At 45.3% G+C, this 15,099-nt stretch overlaps 1 protein-coding gene and 1 long non-coding RNA gene across 5 annotated transcripts in view; one reads left to right on the forward strand and one right to left on the reverse strand.

Annotated features, from left to right (window-relative positions):
• Positions 1-15,099, reverse strand: part of LOC138748645 (glutamate receptor ionotropic, NMDA 2B-like) — a 177,336-nt gene that overhangs the window by 48,799 nt on the left and 113,438 nt on the right. The window lies entirely within an intron of this gene.
• LOC138748647 (uncharacterized) lies at positions 50-13,769 on the forward strand. The gene is made up of 2 exons (XR_011348203.1): positions 50-199; positions 13,553-13,769. It is a non-coding gene; the product is annotated as an uncharacterized lncRNA (long non-coding RNA).

Below are 15,099 nucleotides of genomic sequence, written 5' to 3' on the forward strand. Positions count from 1 at the left end.
TATGTAGGAATCCAAATAGAACACAGAGTAACGTTTACTTTCACAACGTTATGGGTTAATAAATAGCTCCAGTGCCATAGGCAATTTATTTTGGCTGGGTAACGTTCCAGAGGGCGTTCTGTAAAGTGATGGCAAAATCCAGCGCATTGCCTCAACTATTAATTTCAGGTCTTCAGCTACAGGCAGGAGTGTGCGACAGGTATAATTATACTGTGCTAGAGGAACAAAGAGTCAGTATTTTAAACGAGAGCTTTGAACCATCCCATCCACCACCGTGCTCTGCAGAGCCTTCACTACTCATGAGGATGTTGAGTTCTGCCATAGATCCCTATGCTTTAACCCTTGATGAACCAGCTGCCCATCTGCACAGCTACCTTTATGACTTTGCAGCGTAACTGCGCACAAGGTAGGTCATTCAGCCCATCTTATGTCATGGAACCCGCGTGGCAGTGAGGTTTCAGCCCCTCACCACCCTATTTCCCATCTGGTTCCCACGTGGCTCTGAATTTCCCCTTCAGGAAGTCCACTCCAAGTTTTGCCCACGCAACCTCCTCAGAAGTTTGCAAAGGTTTGGTATGACACCGGAAACCCTGGCAAATTTCTGCAGATGAGCAATGGAACCCGTGCTGACCGGTTGCGTCGAGGTCTGGTATAGGGACCAATACCCCTGAATGGAAATCCCAGCAAAAAGTAGTGGGCGCAACCCAGGACATCACAGCAAAACCCTCCCTACTTACGGGGAACGCTGCCGTCGGAGAACAGCGGCAATGATCAAGGGTCCACGCCACCCAGCATGTGCTCCGTTATCACTGCTACCATCAGAAAAGAGGTATCGGTGCGACAAGACTTGCGCCACCAGGTTCAGGAACAGCTGCTCCCCCTCCACCCTCAGACTCCTCAACAATAAATTCAATCAGGGACTCATTTAAGGACTCTTAATTTACTGATTTTTTTTTCTCTCAGTATTGTACAGTCAGTTTGTTTACATTTCTTAATTTGTTTACATGTATAAGTTGAGTATTTTTTCTTTACACTACCAATAAATGGTAATTCTGCTGCAGGAAAAAAGAATCTCAGGGTTGTATGTGATGCCATGAATGTTCTCTGACAATTAATCTGAAATCAGTTCATATTCTCCATGACATGAGTCATCCCTTTTACCTTTGAACACTGTGAACATTAGAGAATAAAACATAAGAAGTCTCTAAGAATCGGATGCCAGAGAACTGAGTCAGGCCGAATGCAACATTTTCAGGTGGCAAAGTTTTTACCTTTTTAGCTAAGGAGGGGTATGCCTTGATTGGAACTGCACAGAGAAGAATCACAGGGTTAATTCCGGGGATATAAAAGGGTTGATGCACAACTAAAGGTTGAACCTATAATCCTTGGAGTTCAAAGGAATGAGAAGTGATTTTATTCACTGCTCCTCGTCTGTACATTCAGACTGCTGCTCTCGTGAAATCTCTTCTTGAAATATCAGATTTGATATTTCAGTAAGATTGACTGAATGGCTGCCTAGAGGATATGTTGCCTAGTGAGGGCACCTCATTCATGTGCCTTGCCCGATCAGCGTGGGCGATCATGTCTTCCCATCTGTCATGATCCCTGACCCTCCGAATTGTAGTTGTTGCCTCCCCTGTTCTCCTTTGGTGAAGGTTCCATCTTTGAGCTGAGACTATCGTCGATGTTGAGTGCATGATTATACTGAGGTGGTTTCCAGTTGCCTTCTTCAGTTGCAGGGCCCACACTGGACGGTCACCCTGGCCATTGATCAGCAGATTCATCTGCCCAGCGTTTTTAGCTTTACAACCATCAATTCCAATTTGTAGAATCTGCTTGTAAAAATCATCCACCATCTGCAATCCATGGCTTCACGTGACCCTGATTGGAAGGCTAAACAGGTACGACACCTTGCCCAAGGGGTATCTAGAAGGAGTAGAAACATGTAGTAAATGCTGGAGGAACTCAGCCGGTCTCGCAACATTTACTGTGTGTTTTTAAAGACAGTCACAGTGTCTGCAGACCCCCAGGAGATGTGAAAGTTCTAGAGCACAGAATCAGGCCCTTCTGGCCAACTCATCCATGCCATCCATGAACTAGCCCCATTCTAAACTAGTCATCCCCAAAGTGTACCCTTTCATAACACTAAATAAATTAGTTTACTGTAAGCTTTATTGTGAAATACATCCACTTGTTTATAGTATTAGTGTTTTAAATTTGCAGTGGACCTAACACCAAGAGGTGTGTGTATGTGTGTGCGCGCGTGTGTGTGTGTGTGTGTGTGTGTGTGTGTGTGTGTGTGTGTGTGTGTGTGTGTGTGTGTGTGTGTGTGTGTGTGTGTGTGCACATGCATGCAGGGCAACAGGGTAGGCACTAGGGATATGGCCTGGGAACCAAGCCCAAAAAAGTTTGGGAACCACTGCTCTAAACTGCATGTATAATCCAAACAGCTTTTCAATGTAATTGTTGTCATGTCAAGTTTATTTTCATCTCATTGGACCAGTGTAACCTGATGAAATAGCGTTACCTGGTCCTCGGTACAAAACACATACAGACAAACAGTGCATATGCAGGACAAGTACTCACATATACAGATTAATAAATGAATATTGATTTGTATTTATGAGAGCCTCAGATGGTTAAGTTTGAGCATTCAGCAATCTCACCACCTCTAATAACTGCCTCTACGACTTCCTTTGGCAGCTCATTTCAAATACACCCTCGCATCCTCTGTGTGAGAAATTTGCCCTTCTTCACCACACTGTTTGCCCCCGTTGCCATCTTCAGGCAACTATGTACTCTGCCCCTCAGACTCCCTGCTCTGAAACACTCTCCAGGGCCCGACCGTTCACTATGCATTGGCTTTACTTTCCAAAAGCCTCATTTTGCACTTGTCCCAGCTAAATTCCATCTTCCATTCCTTTTGTCTATGTTTCCAATGGAGCAAGATCCTACTCTAATATTCGACAACCTCATTTGAACCTGCGTTCTCATCCAAATCATTCATGCCCACGAGAACAGGGGTGCCAGCACTGTGCCCTGCAGCACGCCACCAGTCCACGACTTTGATCTGAAGAACAACCCTCCCACCCAATCCTTCCCACCACCAAGCCAATTTTGGATCCAAATGGCTAGCTCAGCATGCGGTCTAACCTTCCAGACCCAACCTACCATACAGGGCCTTGCTAAAATTCATGTAGCAGAGGACTGGCGCAGGACACCAGAAACAGGGAGACCCCCCCAACCCCAACCCGTTTGAGAAGGAGAAGCAGGGGAGATGATCCACGGTGACCTTGGGGGCGGACCAGTGAGTGGCTCTGAGGCTGAATGGCACACAGGAGATGGGCTGCTGGTGTCTCGAGGCAAGATGCCAGTGTGGGGTGTGAGTTGCTGGCGACTGCAATCAAGGGACTCATACCGGGCTGCAGACTGCTGGAGTCCGGCATCGGGACCAGGATTTGAGAGGGTGCTGGAGGCTTCCTGATCGTGACAGAGGTGTGCATCTGGAGCTCACGATGCAGCTGATGGTTCGGACTGAAAGTTGCGTGGCTGCAGGTGCGCTGGAGGCGATGCCATGGACATTCAGTGACCCTGGGGGAGGGGACTCTCCTTTGCTTCTATTTCTCTGGCAGTAAGGAACACAGGGCAATTTTTTGCTGATAGCAAATCTTTGTCTGCCTTAGACTAAAGGAAATTTCCTGTAATATCTCATGTTCTGTTTTATTGCATGACAATAAAACTATCTTAAATCTTGATTGAAGACAATGTCTACTACCCTGTCCTTATAAATCTTATCATCTCTTTCTTCAAAGATCTCGGTCCAAATCACAAGGCACCAATTCGCATGCACAATGCCATGTTGACTCTCCCTCATCATTCCATTCCCTTCCAAAGGGAGTCAGAACCTGTCTCCTACAATCCCTTTCATTAACTAATTCACAGCTAATGTCAAGTTCAAGTTTATTTATCATCCATTGTACAAGTACAACCTGACAAAACAGTGTTCTCCAGTCCTCGGTGCAACACACACACACACACACACACCATTGATACTTATGTACAAAATATTAAAATAACTAAATAAATAGTGAGTCATGGAAGGTTTGTATCAGTCGTTCAGCGTTCTCACCGCCTGTGGGAAGAAGCTGTTCCTCAGCCTGGTGGGGCTGCCTCTGATCCTCCTGCATCTCTTTCCCAACGGGAGCAGCTGAAAGATGCTGTGGATAAGGTGGACAATGATCCCAGTAGATCACATCGATGAGGGAGAGGGAGACCCCCAGTGATTCTCTCTGCTGCTCTTATGGTCCAGCAGTTGGACCTCCGATTTAATGCTCTGCAGCAACTGTACCGCACTGTGATGCAGCCGCCCAGGACGCTCTCGATAGAGCTCCTTTGTCCGCCTTAGTCTTTTCGGCAAGTGCAGATGATGTTGCACATTCTTGACAAGCGAGGAGATGCTATGTCTCCAGGATAGGTCACTTCTTAAGTGCATTCCGAGGAACCTGATGCTCTCTACTCTCTCCACTACTGAGTTATTAATTTTGGTCACCTCACTACAAGATATCATTCAAAGAGGGCAGATAAGATTTACTAGGATGTTGCCAGGATTTCAGGAACTGAGTTATAGGGAAATATTACACAGGTTGGGAGTTTATTGCCCGGAATGTAAAAGAAGAAGGGGGAACATTTGGGGAACTTCTTCACACGGAGTAGTGGAGGTGTGAAATGAGCTGACAGCTGAAACGGTGAAAGTGGGCTCAATTTTAGCATTTTTAACAACAATTTGGACACGTACATGGATAGGAGGGGTATGGAGGTCTATGGACTATGTGCATAGTGGGACTGGGCAGAAAATTGTTCGGCACATACTAGAAGGGCCAAAGGGCCTGATTTCTGGGCTACTATGTTCTATAGTAAAACAGAAAAGTCTGCGGAAACCATGGTAAAAACACAATGTTGGAGAAACTCAGTGTCCTTTATATACCAAAGTTCAAAATATGCAACTGACTTAAAAATTCCTTGTAAAATTTATGTTACATGAGATGAAAAGAAAAAAAGGCTTTTAATTAAATGTGCTGTGATCACCGGGGGTTGGGGGGGCATCAAGCCCCCATTGAGAATGGCTGGCGAAAGGTATTAACTATCAAACAGGGTACTGAACTGAATGCTTTGCTCCTGTTCAGAGCGGTGCTATGAACCTCTTGCGATCAGATGATAGAGCAGACAGTTGGGGGGCGCCTCTTCTGAAAGGTTATACCTGCGCATGAGTGTCAGCCTGAGGAACCTTCTCAGGTCTCTGGGCACCTTGTGATGCGCAGACGGCACACTGCGCAGACTGAGATAGACTTGCAGTCTCTGCTGTTGGCTTTGAGGAGCTCGGTTACCCAGGAGCTGCGAAATGCAGTGACTTGTGTGGTTTGTTACCTTTCACAGAGAGGAAGGAAAATTCATTAGCTCTTAGCTTTTACTTGGTTCAGGCTTCGAACAATTATGTTACTGGACCAAATAATGCAAAGGCTGTAACTAATTAGCTGGAACTGTGAAATTCAGCTACTGTGGAATTTACCTTCATTTCGGTTAAATAAACCTGGATAAATAGTCGCTGACTTTAAAATGAAATGTCATTCAGGGTCAGGCCTGACATCCAAATCCATTCTGCCCAACATATGACTGGTAACCACCCTCCAAAATGGCTGAACCATTCACTATTCTTGCCAAGAAAGCAACTCATTGTTATCCCCTCAAGGGTAGTTGAGGATTGATAATAAATGCTGGCCTTACGGTGACGCAAGGATAAAGGAGGGTTACTTAGGAGTCTGAGGCAGAGGTCGAAGAAACAAAATCTCATGACGCCAGCCCCAACAAACCAACACTGATAGGATATAGACCAAATGAGGCCAAACAGGACCAATGCAGAATACCAACAACACTAACACCGTCTACAAATTTGCCGACCATACCACAGTAGTGGGTTGTATAAAGGAAGGGGATGAGTCAGCGTACAGGAGGGAGATGAAAACTTGGCTGAACAGTGCACTGACAACAACTTCACACTCAATGTCACTAAAGCCAAGGAGCTGATTGTTGACGTCAGCAATGGAAAGCCAGAGGGGTACAATCAGTGATCATTGGGGAAAATCAGGGGTGGAGTGGGTGAGCAAATTTAAAATCTCGAGAGTCATTATTTCGGAGGATCTTTCCTGGACCCAACGCACCAATGGCATCGTGAAGAAAGCACGTCAGCACCTCTATTTCCTCAGGAATTTGTGGAGGTTTGGTGTGACACCAGAAATCCTGGAAAATTACTACAGAGATGTGATTGAAAGTGTGCTGACTGGCTGCATCATGGGGACACCAATACCCCTGAATGTGAAGCCCTCCAAAAGGTAATGGACACATCACAGACAAAACCCTCCCCACTACTGAGTACATCTACAGGGAACACTGCCATCGGAGAGCAGCAGCAATCATCAAAGACCCATACCACCCGGCACACGCTCTGTTCTCACTACTGCCATCAGGAAAGAGGTATCAGTGTCACAAGATGCACGCCATCAGGTTCAGGAACAGCTGCTCTCCCTCCACCATCAGACTCCTCAACAACAAACTCAATCAAGGACTCATTTCAGGACTCTCACTTTTGGACTTTATTGATTTTCTTTTTGTTCTCTCTGTATCGCGCTGTCAGTTTGTTTACATTCATTATCCATTACAAGTTCTTTGTTTATTTGCACGTTTACGCAGTGCACTACCAATTAGAGGTCATTCTGCTGTGCCCGTAGGATAAAGGAATCTCAGGGTTGTATGTGATGTCATGTATGAACTCTGACAATAAATCTGAATCTGGTTGGCATTAACGAGTCAGGACAAAAGGCCTGTTTTGTGCCATGTGATTTGGAAACATTTGGGACATTATTGTCTTGTAAGGGTGCCATATAAACGAATGTGTTTGCTGGCAATGGAATTCAACGGGACACTATCCCCTCTTCAAAATATATTATTGAGTATTGTAAACAATTTTGTACACATTATACAGACATACATTGCCTCTCCTATTTTCTGTTTTAACAGAAAAAACGTATGCAAATGTTCACAAACACCCTCAGATACAACCACCCCCCTTTCCCCACCCCCCACCATCCTTTTTAATGATCTGTGTTCCCACAACATCACACTGTAACAAGACTGTCCACAGTGATTTTTTTGCAATGGTTTTTTATAAAGATAAATACCGGCTGCAACACTCCCCTATTCTTTTTGAGCCTTGTGCAATCTTTTGTGTCCAGGTGGGCCTGGGTTCAACATCCTGAAACTCGAAATTCTTCATACCTTGAGGAAGGGCTCAGGCCCAAAATGCCTGTGGCGGATGCTCCTCAACTTACGATGGGATTAAGTTCCAGCAAACCAAGAAAGAATACCGCAACTACCATTTTTTCTAAAATGAAATTTTCAATACCTTTATTTCACACTAAAAAAAAACAATCAACGTTCACAGCTGAAAGCACACTGGGCATGAAGAATGTTTGAAGCATTGAACAAAAAGTCATTGCTGGTTGGTGAGGAGACACACATGGGCGTTTAGTAGACACAGTGGGTTGTTTCCAGGCCATTCGTTCGTGTGATCGTGACAGAGACTGCAAGCATGGTTGAGTCAGCATCGTCAGAGAGAATGTTGTATGATGCCATTTCCCAGCATCACGAGAGAGTGGTGTACCGTCCATCGCAAGCGCAGGAACAGATCGGAATTCAAAATTGAAAGTATGGATTCAAACCATTGTAAGTAGGGGAGCACCTGTATATATCTTTACTTTCTAGGAACGCTGCGAGACGTCCTACAGCAATTTTGTATTTTTACTTGGTTCAATGTCTTTCCTGCAGGAGAAGAGGAATGGAGATGGGAGGTCTCTTTGTAACAGGTTTCTAGGCTTCCTAACGGAAAGATCGCAGTCTGTCCAGGTCGGCAGCAGAACGTCGAGCACCGTCATGCTGAACACTGGGGCCTGCTCCCTTTCACGCCTCTGACCCATGACAGTAACGCCAGATCCAGCTCCAACAGAATCATCCGGGTTGCAGGTGATGCAACAGTCATCGGCCTCGTCAGCAGGCAGCAATCAGTTGCACTACTGGGAAGAGGTGGAAAATTTCGTGGCATGGTGCACTTGAGTCTAATAGCAGCCTGAATCTCAACATGGACAAGACAAAGGAGATGATTGCTTACATCAGAAGACCAGGAATGACCACACTCCATTACACATCAATAACTCTGCAGTGGAAAGTGGAGAACACCTAGTTCCTTGCAGTTCCCTTACACACATCTCCTCACTCGTCTGGAAGGTGCAACAGTGACTGCACTTCCCGAGGAAGCAAGGCTTTTAGTTAAAGCTGCTGTAAACTATCAGGTAAACCTTCTACAGGAGATTTATTGAGAGTGTCCTGGCAGGCTGCATTACAATGTTGTTCAGTTGCTGCAGAGAAATGGATCCCACCCCCCCCCCCCCCCCCACACATTCGACGTGATCCACTGGGATCGTGGTCTGAAGAAGGCGCGCAAAATCATTGAGGACCCCTTCCACACTGCACCCAGCAGCTGCTCCCATCGGGAAAGAGATACAGGAGGATCAGAGCCAGCACCACCAGGCTGAGGAACAGCTTCTTCCCACGGGCAGTGAGATCGCTGAACGACCAAAGGAACTGCTCACACTCACCCTCCAAGACTCTCATGTTCATGAAACAATAGTATAAATGAATATTTATAATACATACGTATTATTTGCCTGGATGTGTATGATGTCTGGTTGTGTGTCTGAATGTTTCGTCGGGTTGTACTTGTGCAATCAGAATGACAATAAACTTGACTTAACTTGAGATGGACTGAATACAACCCTCTACTTCTGACAGCACAGTCTGCATCTGGCTGCAGACTGACCCAGAGCTTATTGTACCAGTTGCCATCCATCGTGTAGGTATGGCAGGTGCACCCAGATCTTTCTGGCCATTGTGGACGATGCAGACTCTCCTGATCTGGCCCCTACTCATCTCCTTGGCAACGCTTCTGTCATCCGGTGAAGAGATGTAGTGATTCATGACTAAACTCATAATTCTCAGAACATGAGTTCAAACCCCACCACGATGATCTGGGGATTTGGAATTTCGTTTTTAAAGGTCTTACTAGAAAATGTTACCAAAGGTAAATGCGGCCAAAAATGTCAGGGAATTAAGAACTTGCCTTTAAGATGAGAGGTGGAATTTTTAAAGGAGATGTGCAGGGCACAGAGAGGGCCTGGAACCGGTTGCTATGGGTACCGGTGGATTTACATACTAGGAACCCGGTTGATAGATAGAAGATGGGCAGGGAATAGAGGGATATGTATCACGATGAGGAAAAAGAGATTTAGCTTAATTTGGCATCCATGTTCAGCACAGACATTGTGGGCCAAAGGGCCTGTTTCCTATGGTGCACTATGTTCCAACACAATTGGCTCAATATTGTCCTTTAGAGCAGCCATTCTAGGGTTCCCATTCCAAACGAGGACATGCCCATAGGTTACCATATATAAGTATATAGATATATATGTGTGTGTGTGTGTGTGTGTGTGTGTATATGTGTGTGTGTGTGTGTGTGTGTGTGTGTGTGTGTGTGTGTGTGTGTGTGTAAAGCATGTTTCAAATAAAGATTTTTTATAAGATTTAAATGATATTACAAAATCAACAAATGCAAACACACTGTATTATATGATAACCTATGATCATGTCCTCGTTTTGGAATGGCCACCCTAGGCTCTACGTCCCCATCCCACCTGAGGGCCATCGCACATTTAAGTAAAGGCCTTGTTTTCTTTCACCTCAAATAACAGAAATATTTTTTTCTTTTTTCTAATGCAGTCTGTCGGAAGAAAATAGTCTTGACTGCTTCACGTGGAAAGGGGGCCTGTAAACTTTGAGTGGAGTCCTAAAGGGGTCATGGCCAAAATAATGTTGACAATGGCTGGTAGAGAAGTCAAGCTATTGACCTTCTTGACGCAGACCATTCCGTGACAGCAGTCAAACATTCTTTCCTGTCTTTTTAAGTGCTAGTGGAAGCCATCCACTTGTGCATGGAAATTCAAGAGGTGAGGACTTGTTGAAGGCCAAAGGCGTGGTTAGCGATTAGCACATTACTGCTACAGCACCAGCTACCCGGGTTTGAATCCGGTGCTGTGTGAGCTCCAGGTGCCCCAGTTTCCAACCCCCCTGTTAAAAAAATGTACCAGGGGTTTAAGTCCATTGGGCGTAATTGGCAGCACAGGCTCATGGGCCAAAAGGGCTGTTACTGGACTGTATGTCTCAATATTTTTCAACATAAAAACATATGCAATGCACAAGAGTGCTGGAGAAACTCAGCAGGTCACGCAACGAAGGGGAACTGACGTCCTTCACTTGTACAACACTTATTTTGCGGACACAGCAATAACTGGAATCTTGATTAATGAAGTACTTGAGACTGAAGTCACTGTTATAATCGATGAAAGCAGGGCAGCTAATTTGCATATTGTGCCGTTGTGCAAGTGACCAAAGAAATATCATCTCCTCACGTCCATCCAAAAGAAGTGTGCCCTCTGAAGAGAAGAAGCTGCCTCTAAGGTTACACATTGGTGGAGCAGGTATCTCACAGTTCCAGGGAGCCTGGTCCAATCCCGACCTCCGCTGCTGTCTGTGTGGAGTTTGCATGTTCACGGTGACTAGATGGGTTTCTCCCGGGTGTCCTAATTTCCTCCCACACCCCATGAGTGACTGCAAATGTGAATGCAATGTTGGCATTCATTTCAGGAGGGATAGTCTATAAGAGCAGGGATGTGATGCTGAGATTCTATAGGGCCCTGCTGAGACCTCACTTGGGTTCCGTGTGCCATTCTCTCAGAGGGTGCTGGGTCGGTGGAATTCTTTTCCACAGGAAGTCGTTGAGGGTGGTTCCTTGTCAATATTTAAGAGTAGGTTAGACTTGGCCCTTGTGGCTAATGAGATCAGGGGGTATGGGGAGAAAGGCTGATAGATGCAAGAATGGGCAGGGAATAGAGGAATATATATCATGATGAGGAAAAAGAGATTTAGCTTAATTTGGCAACCACGTTCAGCACAGACATTGTGGGCCAAAGGGCCTTTGGTGCACTATGTTCCAACACAATTGGCTCAATACTGTCCTTTAGAGCAGCCATTCTGGGGTTCCCATTCCAAATGAGGACATGCCCATAGGTTACCATATATATAAAATATACATATACATGAAGAATGAGAAAGAGACCTCATAGAGGTATTTCGAATGCTGAAAGGCCTGAATAGTGAGGATGTGGCAAGGTTATTCCCCATGGGAGGGGAGTCTAGGACAAGAGGGCAAACTTTAGGATAAAAGGGCAGCAATCTAAAACAGAAAAATTTCTTTAGTTTGAAATTCACTAGTCCATGGAACTCGTTGCCACAGGCGGCTGTGGAAGCAAGGTCATTGGGTGTATTTAAGGCAGAATGGACAGGTATTTGAGGAGTCAGGGCATCAAGGGTTACGTGGAGAAACCTGGAGAGTGGGGCTGAGTGAAAGGATGGATCAGCTCATGATTAGAAAGGTGGAGCAGACTCGATGCTCCTATATCTTGAGATTTTGTGACACCTTGTGTAAGTGGGTGGGAAAAGAGAGTGGAGGTACTGCACACACTTGAATTTGGAACAAAAATTAAATACACTGTTGGAGGGACTCATTGTCGGGCTGCATTCACAGCGTTTCGGGTCAAAACCTCACTTCATGACCGAGGCAGGGCTTAAATTGCAAATCTTGACAATCCAATTTCCTCCGTGAATGCTGTGTCCGAGTTGGGTTAGAATGGGTTGCAGGGAAATAAGCGAGAGAATGGGATAGAAATCAGCAGGGACTCAATGGGTCAAATGCCCGACACCCCACCTCCACCCTCTCCCCCCATCATGTCATTGGTGGATATGAAGTGAATGCAAATACCGTATATTTTGGCGTATAAGTCGACCTTCAGATGTCAGATCCCCATTTTCATGGTTTTATCATATGTCCGGCTTTGAAGTCGACCCCCCACAAAAATTGAGCTGACTGAGCTCTTGGGTGTTGCTGGGAGGCAGTTGTTATCTTGGAGCCTCCAGCAAAACGACAAAATTATGAAATCTAGCAATTTCTTTCTAATATATTATTAGCTTGTCGGTTGGGTTCTTTTATTGTGTTTCAGGCCATCTTATACATCAAATCTACATTGAGCGGGGTTTTTTTTTGAGTTGAGGTCACATTTTTGTATCTGGCGTATGTTGACACCTGATTGAGTGCTTTTTTTTAGGGTTTCAAGACTCGACTTGTACACCGAAATATACGGTAACAGAGGACATCTGTCTAAGGCAACCATTCTCAACTTTTATTTTGGCAAAGGCTCCCTTAGGTCTCTGCTCAAAGTTTATGCACCCCTTTCCAGGTGAAGAAGTCAAGTTTAGTTGGTTTCTTCCATATTTCTCTCTTACCAACTACATAAAAAATATTTCGGATTTCAGTCCATGGCCCATCTTAAATATACTGTGCACCCCCCCCCCCAATAAGTGATTGCCTTGAATGTATTGCTGGGTGTGGTGATGGAGGCTGGTACAATAGGGGCATTCAAAGGACTCTTAGATAGGCGTGCGGATATTAGGAAAAGAGGGGGTTATGGGTGTGAGGTAGGGAAAAATGAGATTGTATTAGAGTAGGTCAGCACAACATTGTGGGCCAAAGGGCTTGATCAGTGCTGTAATTCTCTACGAATGTCTCATCTGAAAGGTGGCAGCATGATACTTCCTTGGTTTGGCACTGCTTGCTCTCAACGGCTGGGCTTTAAATTGACAAGAATTCAACATAGATGAAAGGGCAGCCCAGTCACCCTGGTTGACACCTGACCCCGGGTCTTTCTTTGCCTGAGGTCCTCTCTCAGCTGGACACATGCTAACACTTCAATGATTAGCAGACTAAACTGGCACCGGTCCAGCTGTTGCTGGACGAAAGCCAGGCTTTCTGGATCCCAGCGCCTGCCTTATTCCTGAGTCACCAGTAAATACATCCTGTGTGGTACACGCCTTCTGCAGCAAATGTCACTTATGGCACCTCAATTGAGAAGTTATACGACGTGAATCTAACATCAGGAATAAAATCAAATGGCATGACAGTTCGACGGTGGGAGGGGCAGAGATCACAGCAGAACTCTGTAGAAATCAATTCATAACTTTAACAACTTACTCCTCTGTGAATGGTGGGGGGGGGGGGGGGTCAATATCACCTGAGGTGGCGCATCCAGAATGCTAGGGATTGAACACAAGTATAACCGATGAACAGACATGACAAGAGCTCAATAACCCAAGGGTCGAAGAACAATGAGCAAGGTTTCATCAATGCCTATTCAATTCTATTGATTCTGCCGACATTCCCATCCTTTTCCTTGCTTTTAACTTCGTTGAACATCCTTCACACTTCCCCCTTTACTTTTCTTTCATCTTGAGTGTTCTTTTCTCAACTTACACTTGGATTTTTTTTCTACATTTGCAGCGCCAGCGATCGGGACGGGGGTTCGAATCCCGCGCTGTCCGTAAGGAATTCTCCCCATGTCTGTGTGAGTTTTCTCCGAGGGCTCCAGTTTCCACCCACCATTCGAAACATACCTGAGAGGGGGTTGTAAATTGGGTGGCATGGACTCGAGGGCCAAAATGGCCTGTCATCTATGTGTCTAAATTAAATTAAAATTAAATTAATTTCAATCATCTGATTTTGGTAACATCGCCACAACTTTTTGTTTTGTCGGGCATTTATTTTTTTTACTTCCCTTTTGTTTATTTCTTTTCCCTGTTAATTGGGGAGGCCAAATTTGGACCATTGTGTGCAATTTGGTCACCTAACTACAATGAGATGAAAAGAGTGCAGAGGAGATTTACTAGGTTGTTGCTGGGGCTCGAGGAACTGAGTTACAGGGAAAGGTTAAAAGGGTGAGGACTTTATTCCCTGGAGTGTACAAGAATGAGGGGCGACTTGATAGAGGCATAGAGGGGTATAGATAGAGAAAATGCAAGAGATCAGGTGAGATACCAACTAGAGTACATGGTATAAGAGTGAAATGGGAATTACTTGGGGATGTTCTTCACACAGAAAGTGGTGGAAGTATGGAATAAGCTGGTGAATGCGAGCTCAATCTTAACACAAGAAAAATTTGGACAGATACATGGGATGGGATGTGGAGGGATATGGACTGAGTACAGGTCAGAGGGACTAGACAGAACAATAATTCGGCACAAACTGGAAGGGCTGAAGGGCCTGTTTCAGTAATGTTCTATGGCTCTAACTAATTCCTCTCTTAATGTTGACTAGCAGTTTCTGTTTGTTTCATTTTGCCTCCCATTTCATGCCTTAAAACCAAGGAGATGATTGTGGGCTTCAGAAGGAAGTCAGGGGAACACGACCCTGGTCCTCATCAAGGGCTCAGCAGTGGAGAGGGTCAAAAACTTCAAATTCCTGAGAGTCAACATCTCCAAGGATCCGTCCTGGAGCCTCCACGTTGATGCCATCACAAAGAAGGCCCAACAGCGGCTATACTTTGTGAGGTGTATGTCACCGAAGACAATTGTAAACTTCTACAGATGGACCGTGGAGAGCCTTCTGGCTGGTTGCATCACTGCCTGGTATGGAGGCGCCAACGCTCGAGACAAGAATAAACTCCAGAAGGTCGTTAACTCGGCCTGCGACATCACAGGCACTGGACTCCACTCCATTGAGGACATTGACAAGAGGCGGTGTCTTAAAAAAAAAGCAGCCTCAAAGACCCCTCCCCCACCACCCAGGCCGTGCCCTCTTCACTCTGCTACCATCAGGAAAAAGGTACAGGAGGCCAAAGATGAGCTCCCAATGGCACAAGGACAGCTTCGTCCCCGCTGCCATCAGATTCTTGAATAAACAATGAACCAGACACTTACTTTTCGTGCACTATTATTTTTATCTTTTATAGTAATGTTGTAAGATGGTTATAATCTAAATGTTTGCTCTATGACGCTCCCACAAAAACACCAAATTTCATGACTTGTTCATGACAGTCAATTCTGATTCTA

This window comes from Narcine bancroftii, chromosome 13 (assembly GCF_036971445.1).
Source record: "Narcine bancroftii isolate sNarBan1 chromosome 13, sNarBan1.hap1, whole genome shotgun sequence".
Taxonomy (NCBI): Eukaryota; Metazoa; Chordata; class Chondrichthyes; order Torpediniformes; family Narcinidae; genus Narcine; species Narcine bancroftii.